We start from the raw sequence: 12306 nt of genomic DNA on the forward strand, positions 1-12306 counted from the left end.
TTAAGAATCTGATGATGACCGTGTATCCATTGTCAATTGTCGGGAAAAACCCATCTGGTTCACTAATGTCCTTTAGGGAAGGAATCCACTATCCTTGCTGCTCTGGCCTACGTGTAACTCCAAATCCACAGCAATATGGTTGACTCTGAACTGCCCTTCAGGCAATCAGGGATGGGTAATAAATGCTGCCTAGCCAGCAAAGTCCTGATCCCATGAATGAATAAAGAAAGGAAAAACACCAAATTCATCAAATAAACCCCAAACAAGAAATTATGCAATGTGGTTTCACTCTTGCAGTTTTAGATTAACATGATTCTGAATCAACATAAAGTAAACAGGAATTAACCATCAAACAGTACTTTAACTGAAAACGTCAGCTTCACTTCAACTACAATATCTATATTTTATGCAACCACAAGCATTTACTTCACTCCCTGCTCAATGTACCCCTATGCATGCTGTTCTTTATAGCTTTTATGAAGCTTTCATCCTCATGCTATAATTATCATCAGCAAGACAAACTTCAATGATCTTTCTCTCCCTGGGGTCATGATAATCTCAATAGTATAGCTTTTCAGTGTTCCTTTTCAATTGTCCAACTTGTATCATCCAGTTCATGGCTTTGCCAATTCTTTGAAACTCTTCAGTATCCACAGAACTATTCACACAACTTTCCAGTTTTTAGACCTTTTCGGCTAACTCATACAATACCTTCCTGTCTCTCTTCTGAAAAACATAAAAACTGACTTCTTCTTGAGAATGGTTTTCTTCCCCTTCTCATAAGCTACGATGTTCCTTCTTCTGTCTCTGATCAAATTCTTTATTCTTCCTATGTGCCTGAAACTCTAGTCTATGTCTGCCAGCCACACAGCTTCTCATAGAATAGAATCCTTACAGTGTGGAAACAGGCCCTTTGGCCCAACAAGTCCACACAGGCCCTCAGAGCATCCCACCAAGACCCATCCCCCTTTAATTCCCCCTAATCTAGTCATCCCTTGAACACTGCAGGTAATTTAGTATGGCCAATCTACATAACCTGTATGTCTTTGGACTGTGGGAGGAAACCAGAACACCAGGAGGAAACCCACGCAAACACGGGGAGAACATGCAAACTCCACACAGTCACCCGAGGATGGAATCAAACCTGGGTCCCTGGCAGCAGTACTAACCACTGGGCCACTGTGCCACCTTTTTCAGCTTCCTTTTTAACATCTATCTGTTGGTACTACATCTGGATCGAGGGCTGCCATATTCCACTATTTCTATTTGTTCAAGAAAGTTATAATTGATTCATTTGCAATCGATACAAACTCTTTGAAGATCTTTTCAATCATCGTGAAAAACGATTACAGATTCTGCAGGCATTTTTCAAAAAAATACAAAGTGCTGTACTTCTTCTGGGTCAAAAGTTGTGACAAATGAAGGTAGAAATAATCTGAAAAATATTGAAAATATCTGACATGAAGAAAACGTTGAATTGATTGGAATACTTTCAACAGAACTGACAAAAACAAGCATGTTTTCAGAACTGATCAGGAGTGGACAGCTTAAATGAATAGTTAAGAGTCATCTATGATAAATAGTTGCACAATGAGACAGATAATGTTCTCAGTAGTTTATACACAGACAGGTTTAACAAGAAACAGATTAGTTTGGATACTGGAAGTCTGGAACGATAAACTGATAATGCTGATGCAGGATTAACATTTGAGATCAATGGCCTTTCATCAGATTCTATGTAAAGCTAGAAATTTTGTTTTAGGTCTTCAAGATGTTAAACAAAAGCCATTTCAACAACTGTGAAAAGTTGTTAAAAAGAAGAAACGGAATAAAATAGCTTCAAAATGCAAAGGAACGAAGAAAGATATAAATGGGGGGATTGGCTTTCCTTTGGCATTGTTTACCATTTTGCATCACACATTTGAGATTCAAATATGTATATACTATCTGAGCATCTTCATTTGCGATAAAGTAGGAGGCTTGTTTGCTGTGAAAAATCCTTTAACTATTTATTTAGCTACTTGAGTTTCAGACACATAGGAGAACGATTGTAGTAACATCTATTCTTTGAGATCTAATTACAAAACAGCTTCAGCCTGCATCTGACTTAATTTTAAAATTTCTCTGAAGGCTTCAATATTTATTCTCGTCAGAAGGTTCATCATGTCTTGAAGCCTTTGTGCTGTAATTCGAGTCCAAATCAATGAAGTGATTTACAAACATTGTATTTGCATGGACCTTGAAGATAGAAATGAGAGGTTAGATATTAAACATGATTTGTCGATCTTTCTCAAAATGTCAGCTCCAATTGCTACTTTCTTTTAAATTGGATTAAATATCAATATGATAAACAAAGTTTTTCTGATTTGGTAAAAAAAGTAATGTATGACGTCTCTTGAATTCCAAAATTAAGTGTAAAAAATCAACTACTGCTCATAAATTAGCAATGTAACCATAGTGATGTTGGCACATTGTGTAAGGGAAGTGTAAAATGAGATGAAACTAAACTGATTTATAAATTATAACGATTCTGAAAGCCAGTATCTAGCAGTTTCTTGTGGAATCATGTCCTGTTGATTATCCATGTCCTGTACACATAATCACAAGATAAGTATTGATTTTATTTTATCCATCCAGAAAGATTTCACATCCCTGCACGGCAGCATCCAACAATTTCCTTAAATAATTTCTGGGGTCTTATTTTGATTACTTTTAAATTATTAAAGGTTTTAACAGGCAAAATAGTGATACACTACTTTCAATGGTAGGAGGTTCAAAAACCATAAAGGTTGGTTTTAAAATAATTGACAGGTAAGTTTGTGTAAGGATTACAATTCTATTTTTTTTAAATCTAGCTAACTTATAATCAGAATTCACTGCTTGAGAAATTGGTACAAGCAAGCTCAGTCACAACTTTCAAAAAGGAATTAATTACAAAGGAAAGCTTCCAAGAGCTACCGAGTCAAGATAGGGAATCGAGGCTGTTTGGTGATTCCCTCAGAGGGTACTTTCAAACACAATAAGCTGAATGGCTTCTGTAGTGATTGTAATGAGGTCAGCCAGGTGGACCCCATAGAATAAAAGTTTCCTGACTGGGGCTGTTATCAGGTCCAGCAAGGGAGACCTGGCTGACAGATATAAACAGGGGTGTTAGAGCTTCTGTTCAAACTGAGAGCTGGCTCTGAGGACACCAGGCCAGTGTCAGGGACTCTCCACACGTAACTAAAGGGTGACTTGGGATACCAACCTCTGTGGAGTTATGTCAGTGGCCATGAGATAAAAGAATGCACCTGAAGAAATTTGCTTGCAACAGTTGTCTTTGAGTTGGGGTAAGCATTTCTGGTATTATGCTGTTATTTGGGAAGTGTGACTCATTTAATCCTGCTGTTGAAGACAAGGTCTAGTATGTGGAAAGAATGTGTAATTTATTTTCTGGGCAAATGACATTGGGACTGATGAAAACAGGTAATTCTCTTGACAGCTTGTGGACCTGCAGCTTTTTCAGTTATTAGGAGCCTGAATTTCCCTGAAGCACCACTAAAACTTTTTAAGAGCTGATGGATTTAGATAAGGACCATTAAGACCACCAGCCTCCTCTAATTGTGATACACTGTAAGTTTTAAGCAGCAATTTGAGAACCAGGTGAATCTGGGGAATTTTGACTAGGATAAGATGACTGGCAAATGGATGTGACTTTGGTTTAACCCTTAAGATGCTGAGAGTCCATTTGATATGTAGGATTAATGATATAACCATGCAAAAGCGCCTACTAGCTTAAGCCCAACTGGACTTCATACAGGCACAGCGACCGTCTTTAACATTGGAAATTGCAGCAAGTGGAGCAAGAGAGTTGTAGGGTATTCTGATGGAAGTGGACACTCTCGCCATCCCACTGAGCTTGGGGAACAGCACTTCAGAGAAGGCAATTACATAGCCTCACCCAGGACTTACCCTGAATAGAGGGACTGTAGGTCAGCCCACAGCAAAACCCTAAAACAAGGTCAAAACTTGACCAAACAAGTAACATTTTCTTCAGGATCCAGACTGGCATGCCATTGTAAATGCTGCCAGTATGCAGACAGCAAAAGAGTCTCACTAGACCCAAATTGAATAAGAGGACTCATACTGGTATCTAATAGACTGCATACCCTGGAGACCCCACCTACACCCGGTTTGGAACAGTTAAGTTAAATTTAAACTTAAATTGAGGTAAAGATGTCCCAGGCATAAAGGAACAAGCTGCTAGAAAAGGTAAGAAAAGAAGAAGGGATCTCAGCCAGACTCCTTATCCACTAAGATAAAGATACATTTTCATACTTTGGCATCAAGGAACGATGCATGAGATGCTTTCACTGCATCAAAGAAATTTTCCAGATGCTTCAGGAATGCCTGCATTTGCAACACAGGACATGGTGACCATGAAGCCTGATATTTATGAACGTACGTTCTTCCAGACTGCTACTGGAGATATAAGCAGTGTCTCACAATTTTCAGTGCATTGTTGCATAAAGATAGTAAATCAGTGAAGCTCACCATACACAGAGACAGCTTCAGCTCAGGCTGCCTTGTCAGAGGCAAGCAGATGGAGCAAGAACCAGGTTTTGCATGGATGTAAGCATTCCCCTGTTCCAGAATGCAAATGACCACTCACATATCACTTTGCTTGTGCCTCGTGTGAACCTGGCCATTCTGATGAACTGGATGTGATTCTAGTCTCTGAACATATAGCTGGTATGCAGATGAATGCCATATTATAATGGCAACAATCACTGTCTCTTCATTCTTCAGCAGTCCTCTCTGTTACCTGAATTTCATTTATCATGGTAATAAGTTTTTTTAAAAATTCAAATTCTTAGGGCGTGAGCATTACTGACAAGGCCAGTATTTATTGCCCCCACTCACTAATTGCCCTTGATAAGTGAATTGCCGGGCCTCTCAGAGGAAAGCTATGGTTTAACCACATTATTATGGGTCTGGAGTCCCTTGTAGGCCACATGATCGTCCCCTAAAAGAACATTAGTGAACCCAATGGGCTTTTGTGACAATCCAGTAATATGACAATTCTTGTTAATGACAGCAACAATTTACTCCATGCGTATTCAATGTTGCTATAACCAAGGTGGGATGAGTCCACAGACTTCCTTGTTAGTCACAACATAAATTCAATAGTTTCACCCAATCATTGATATAGACAATCAGATGTTTTCTCTATAATAAAATAAAAAGATGCACCAACTAGTTTCCTTTCAAAATCACAAATATTGTTTTATTGTGAAACAGAACTTATTCCACGTGAATTTAAAACAGGTTTGTAATATGCAAGTATAAATATTAATCAATATTTAAAAACAAACCAGATAAAATAAAAATAATCACAGATTTGTCCCTGCAGATATTAACTTTAAAAAAAACACATTATCCAACAAGTCTTAGTTCTTGATGGCAAAATGGTAAAGATTTGAGAAGCTTAGATGACGATGGCTCTAATATTCCAACAGATCTTGCTGAACCCATGTCATTGTCTCAGGGAATATCTGCTGACACAGTAGTTCAGGAAATATTGACAATTTGTCTTAGTGGCTGCTGTTTGTCATTCAATGTAAATATTTGGATGTGATTATAGGAGCTCTCGTTAGTAAGTTTGCAGATGACACCAAAATTGGTGTAGTGGACAGTGAAGAAGATTTTCTCCGGGTGCAATGGAACCTTGATCAGATGTGCCAATGTACCGAGGATTTGACAATAGAGTTGAATTCAGATAAATGCAGTGCTGCATTTTGGAAACGCAAATCAGGGAAGAACTTAATGGTAGGGTCCTGGGGAGAGTTGCTGAACAAATAGAACTTGGAGTGCAGGCTCATAGCTCCTTGAAGGTGGATTCACAGATAGACAGGGTAATGAATAAAGTGTTTGGTACGCTTGCCTTTATTGGTCAGTACATTGAGTGTAGGAGTTGGCATGTCATGTTGTGGCTGTACAGGAAATTGGTTAGGCCACTTTTGGAATACTGCATGCAATTCTAAATGCTGTTAAACTCGAAAAGGTGCTAAACAGATTTATAAGGCTGTTGCCAGGGCTGGAGAATGAGCTAAAACAAGAGGCTGATTAGACTGGGGCTATTTTCCCTGGAATGTAGGAGGCTGAGGGGTGACCTTATAGAGTTTTATAAAATCATGAGGGGCATGGATAGGATGAAGAGCTAACTTTTTTGTCCCAGGGTTGGAGTGTCCAAAGCTAGAGGGCATGGGTTTAAGGGGAAAAATTTAATGGGGACCTAGGGGGCAACATTTTAACTCAGAGGGTGATGTGTGTATGGAATAAGCTGCCAGAGGAAGTGGTGGAGACTGGTACAGTTACAACATTTAAAATGCATGTGGGTGGATATATGAATAGAAAGGGTTTAGAGGGAAATGGGCCAAATGCTGGCAAATGGGAAAAGATTAATTTGGAATATCTGGTTGGCATGGGTGAGTTGAACTGAAGGGTCTGTTTCTGTGCTGTACAATTCTATGACTCATTGACTCTCACGTGAGGAAGGCTGGAGCAGGACTCCTCTATCACATTTGACTCATAAAAAGGGGTCTTTCCAGGAGTGGAAGAGCTGAGCAGGGAAGTTTCTTTCTTTCAGCAGCCTTCCCCCTACCCATTGCAAATAATATCCAATGCAGAAACTGAAATCTGACAATCATAACCCAGGCAAGCAGTCTCCAGTAGACAAACAGCTGGAACAAGATATGTGACTACCAAGAAATGCCTTATTAAAGTAATGTTACAACATCCATTCATTGGCCACATTAAAGAGTAATCCAGCTATCTACATAAAAACCAAAAGAACTGCTGATGCTATAAATCAGGAACAAAAACAAAGTTGCTGGAAAAGCTTAGCAGGTCTAGCAACATCTGTGGAGAAGAAAGCAGAGATAATGTTTCTGGTCCAGTGACCCGTGGGCTGAGGAAGGGTCACCGAACCTGAAAAGTTACCTTTGTTTTCTCCTCCACAGATGCTGCCAGACCTGCTGAGCTTTTCCAGCATCTTTGTTTTTGTTCCAGCTATCTACAGTCCTGCAAACTCAAGTCCCCAAAAAGTATTAAATTTCAAACCCTCATAATAATTTAAATCCATCCAGCAGCATTGGTGGGATTTGAACTCACAACTCCAGAAGATTAATCCAGCCTCTGGGTGCTTAGGTTAGTGACATTAACACTACACTATAACCACACTAAGCAAAAGGGCTGGCTACTGATAAGATTATCCATTCATCACATGACTCAGATCCACAAACCACACACAGGTACATGGAAGGTCGATATTTAAAGCTAAGAATATTGTGGAACACATCATCAGTTTCCTCAAACAAACATTCCACTGCCTGAACAGTTCTAGGGGAGCACTCCACTTCACAGCTGAGTAAATAAGTCGAGCAGCCAGACAGGCAAAAGTGGAGAAGCAGGAAGAAAAGCAACTACGTAGATTCCCTATCTGCCCCAACTTCACCTGCTCAAATAATTCATGAGCTGAAAGCAGCAACCTCAACAACAGGTCTCTGTCACCCCTTTCACTAAGAGCCATCAGAATCCCTGGGGGAAGGTTATAGATTGCCCTGGGCCTTAGAAATGAGCTTGGAGTTGGGAAAGGAGCTGCGTTAAAGCAAAGACAGCTGGTTGGTTCTGACATGTTCCTGCTTCCTCCCACTTTTCCCAGAGGAGACTCATTTGCGATGTCGATAAGCTGCCTGGTAGTGATAGAAAGCCAATTAAACTTATTAATGAGACAGTTACAGACCCTATCCCAGTGGAGTGCAAAATGTCCTTAGTGTCTGTAACTTGTCAACTTACAGGAGGCCAGTGAACAGTGCAAGGTCAGAGTGGTTTGAAAATGACAAGCAATCAGAACGGTAAATGGGGAGAATGGTAAATACGAGGTCATTTCTACAGGCAGAGGTAATCATTGCAGTAGTAAATCTCATTGAGGTTTCTGTCACAGATGGTACTCAAGCTGAAGCAATGCCTGCCAGCTCCCTCAAACTAATCTTGTATCAATTTTGCTCCAACTCATTTCGAGTGATAGTCCTCGGCGGCAGTCTACTGTCCTAGAATCTATGCCTGATGATTGGCCCTCGTTCCTCCATAATCCACTCACAATCCCTGATTGAATACCAATGCCGGACATAGCTTCTTAATTGGGTGTCTTCTGGCTCAGTGAGCTAGAAGGTGCACTACACTTAACTTCTATTTAGGGAGCTAAAAGAAATCATCTCCTCTTTAAAAACCAAAGTGGTAAAACACAGTTCGAGAACGCCCTTGACCGCGTCTCCCGCATTTCCCGTGACACATCCCTCACACCCCGCCCCCGCCACAACCGCCCCAAGAGGATCCCCCTCGTTCTCACACACCACCCTACCAACCTCCGGATACAACGCATTATCCTCCGACACTTCCGCCATTTACAATCCGACCCCACCACCCAAGACATTTTTCCATCCCCTCCCCTGTCTGCTTTCCGGAGAGACCACTCTCTCCGTGACTCCCTTGTTCGCTCCACACTGCCCTCCAACCCCACCACACCCGGCACCTTCCCCTGCAACCGCAGGAAATGCTACACTTGTCCCCACACCTCCTCCCTCACCCCCATCCCAGGCCCCAAGATGACATTCCACATCAAGCAGAGGTTCACCTGCACATCTGCCAATGTGGTATACTGCATCCACTGTACCCGGTGCGGCTTCCTCTACATTGGGGAAACCAAGCGGAGGCTTGGGGACCGCTTTGCAGAACACCTCCGCTCAGTTCGCAAAAAACAACTGCACCTCCCAGTCGCAAACCATTTCCACTCCCCCTCCCATTCTCTTGATGACATGTCCATCATGGGCCTCCTGCACTGCCACAATGATGCCACCCGAATTTTGCAGGAACAGCAACTCATATTCCGCCTGGGAACCCTGCAGCCATATGGTATCAATGTGGACTTCACCAGTTTCAAAATCTCCCCTTCCCCCACTGCATCCCTCAACCAGCCCAGTTCGTCCTCTCCCCCCACTGCCCTACACAACCAGCCCAGCTCTTCCCCCCCACCCACTGCATCCCAAAACCAGTCCAACCTGTCTCTGCCTCCCTAACCGGTTCTTCCTCTCACCCATCCCTTCCTCCCACCCCAAGCCGCACCCCCCGCTACCTACTAACCTCATCCCACCTCCTTGACCTGTCCGTCTTCCCTGGACTGACCTATCCCCTCCCTACCTCCCCACCTACACTCTCTCCACCTATCTTCTTTACTCTCCATCTTCGGTCCGCCTCCCCCTCTCTCCCTATTTATTCCAGTTCCCTCCCCCCATCCCCCTCTCTGATGAAGGGTCTAGGCCCGAAACGTCAGCTTTTGTGCTCCTGAGATGCTGCTTGGCCTGCTGTGTTCATCCAGCCTCACATTTTATTATCTTGGAATCTCCAGCATCTGCAGTTCCCATTATCTCTAAAACACAGTTCCTTATCTTTTATCTGCTATTATCCATTGCAATAATGCAAGAATAAATGTTAACAGAAAATTCCAATCCAAATTTACAAATTTGATCACTACATAATTCATTCTAAAATAATCAACCCTGTGCGTTCCCTTAGTGCTTCAACCCATGTCTTTGCCTCTCCTATACCTAGAATAGTTCACCAGTTACTGCAGCATGACTGCAGGCCACTGGCTTTCAATTGAATACTAAGTATCACATCAAGTGAAAGATTCTGTTTCTCTTCAATACTGTCTTTTCTCCTCCAGTTGGAGAAACTTCCAGGTCTTACCCAAAAAGAAAAGAGCCAAGATTTTGACTGTGGTGAGGGGAGAGGAGAAAGTGGTTCTCCCTTACATTCATCTATACCTTGAGTTCTGGATTAAACAGCACAATTGGGAAGGGAGACTTTGCCAGATCAAAACTGAGACAGGGTTAGTAACCGGGAATTTGGGTCAATGTGGGAAAGCAAGGTGGAGGGGCAATAAGGTGTTTTCATTAAAGTGCACTCCAAAAGTAAAGTCTCCAGAGTGAGAGAAAATAAGGTCTCAGTCGAGAGGCCTAGCTGCTACTGAAGCAAAATGTTCAACAATAACCTCTATCAGCATATCTTTCCACTGACTCTGGTGGTTCTCTTGCCTATTTCCCCTTCCCCCACCTCTATCCACACTACAAATATAGAATGTTTCTTTTGCTATTCATGTTTTGCACCAAGATGTACAGTGCATTGTCAGAAAACCTTGATGCATGAGCATTGAAGCTCAGCATGTCATAAAATTCCCACTGTTTCTTGCAGCAACAATGTGCCTTCTTCTTTAGGGGAGCAGGCTGTCCTTAAGTAGCCCCAGCTACTCATGATTTTGAGCACGTTGTTGTGTGCAGTCAATGAGCATTGCAGAGAGGGCTGGCCGCACACAGGAATTCTTTCAAACAACAGAGAGCACAAATACAACAGATGCCTGCAATGCAATAAATAGGTGAAGTTTAATCACGCATCTGTAATTCCAGTGCCCATGTTCAAGAGTTAGCCAACTGACTGACCTTTTATTTTAACCCTTAATAGAATGCTCACTGTTTCATTGTACACGATAGTATTCCTACTTTACTGAGAAATGTCAACAATTTGTAGGACCGTATGAAGCTGAAAGCATTTGGAGCTGCAGTAAGATGACCTTTGATGATAGTGGGTAGGTCACAGGATTGATTCTGATGAGCTCTGCCTTTTAAGCCAGTAACCTTTGTGCTAACCTAAACAAGCAGGCTGGTTAGGGAACAGCTGGAGTGTGAAATCTGAAATGACATCACTATTTATAAACCGTCTGGTTATGCAGAACATTTACATTAGATGCTTATGGGCATTAATAGTTGCAATACCATCTTAATGCAATTCAATTAGTGAATTACTGGCAGTGGAAGAATGGGAGTCCTTTGGTTAATCTGCGTAATAGTGGGAATAAATAATTTGTTATATTGACTCATTTCAGGGAGTGCAGAGAACGTGACTTGAATTGAATATAAGAATGAACATAACATTTAACATTATTAATTTAATTCTCCAGTTTTGTCAAACTACCATTCTTAACATTTAAGCTCAGTAACGAGATACAGTGACAATCAGAAACTGGAACTGATTTCTTATTTGTAACTTGAGTCGCGTGTAGATCGACTAATGATTTTACTGGTTTAATTAGCTACCAATATGCACCAGTATACACTCTTCCAGCTATATAAATGTATTATTGGACTCATTTATAAACCATAATGGGTTCTGGCCATTTGCCAAAAGCCCAGCTGTTTCACAGACAGTGGGAAGGTGGTAAATGGCTCCTAATCTGTTTAGAAACAAATGCTGTTGATTGCAGGGTCTATCCACAAAAGATGACATGACAATCAGCAGAATATCAAACGTTGTATATACATCACTAATTCTGCAATGTTAGACTGAATTTCTATTTTGTGGGTGGCACTAATTGTTTTTCTTCCCTGTTCACGTTTTATTCAAAAAAAACTCTTCAGTTATTTTAAAATGTAAACCAGGGTAATCAGCACATGTAAATAAATAATGGTGTACGTTCTTGTTTGACTGTACTGTGGAATAGAAAAGAGAGGGTGCTTCAATCCCTGATTCTTTAGATGTACATTTAATAATTAAACAGGGAACAGTGCTCAGTGAACTGGAGCAGGTTACAGTGAGCAGCTTTTCTCCGTTTCCCAGCTGAGCAATTTTTATCTCACATCTTTGGGGTTTCAGTTTCAGCTGAATGAAAGACTACAAACAAGAAACAGCGCTCAATCTGGCTGTTACAACTGCTGAGCCAGAGTCAGTGCCAAATACAATCTCCATGATGAAGATAAAAATGGCCTAGAGTTTATTAACTGGGAACAATACTTTACGTGCATTTAATAGCCATTTGTATAAATATTTTAGGATTACAAATCTAGAGGAGGTGGGAATTAATTCCAAAATCAAAAGATTGTAAAAGCTCGAAATCGGTAAGAAAAGCTGACGTGATAGGAACAATTCTAACGAAAGATCACAACCCTTAAGTGTTAATTTCTGTTTCTCTCTTCCTATGTCAGGGTGGGACTGATACACTTAACGTTAAGGTCCTGGGAATGCTGCCAAACAAAGACTTTGTGATGCAGGTTCATAGTTCTTTAGCGGTGGAGTCGCAGGTAGACAGGGTAGTGAAGGAGGTATTTGATACACTCGCCTTTATTGGTCAGTGAATGACTGATGGAATTGAGAGGTAATGTGTGGTTCTAGACGACATTGGCTAGGCCACTTTTGGAATACTGTGTTCAATTCTGG

The sequence above is a fragment of the Stegostoma tigrinum genome, chromosome 8 (genome assembly GCF_030684315.1).
Source record: "Stegostoma tigrinum isolate sSteTig4 chromosome 8, sSteTig4.hap1, whole genome shotgun sequence".
Taxonomy (NCBI): Eukaryota; Metazoa; Chordata; class Chondrichthyes; order Orectolobiformes; family Stegostomatidae; genus Stegostoma; species Stegostoma tigrinum.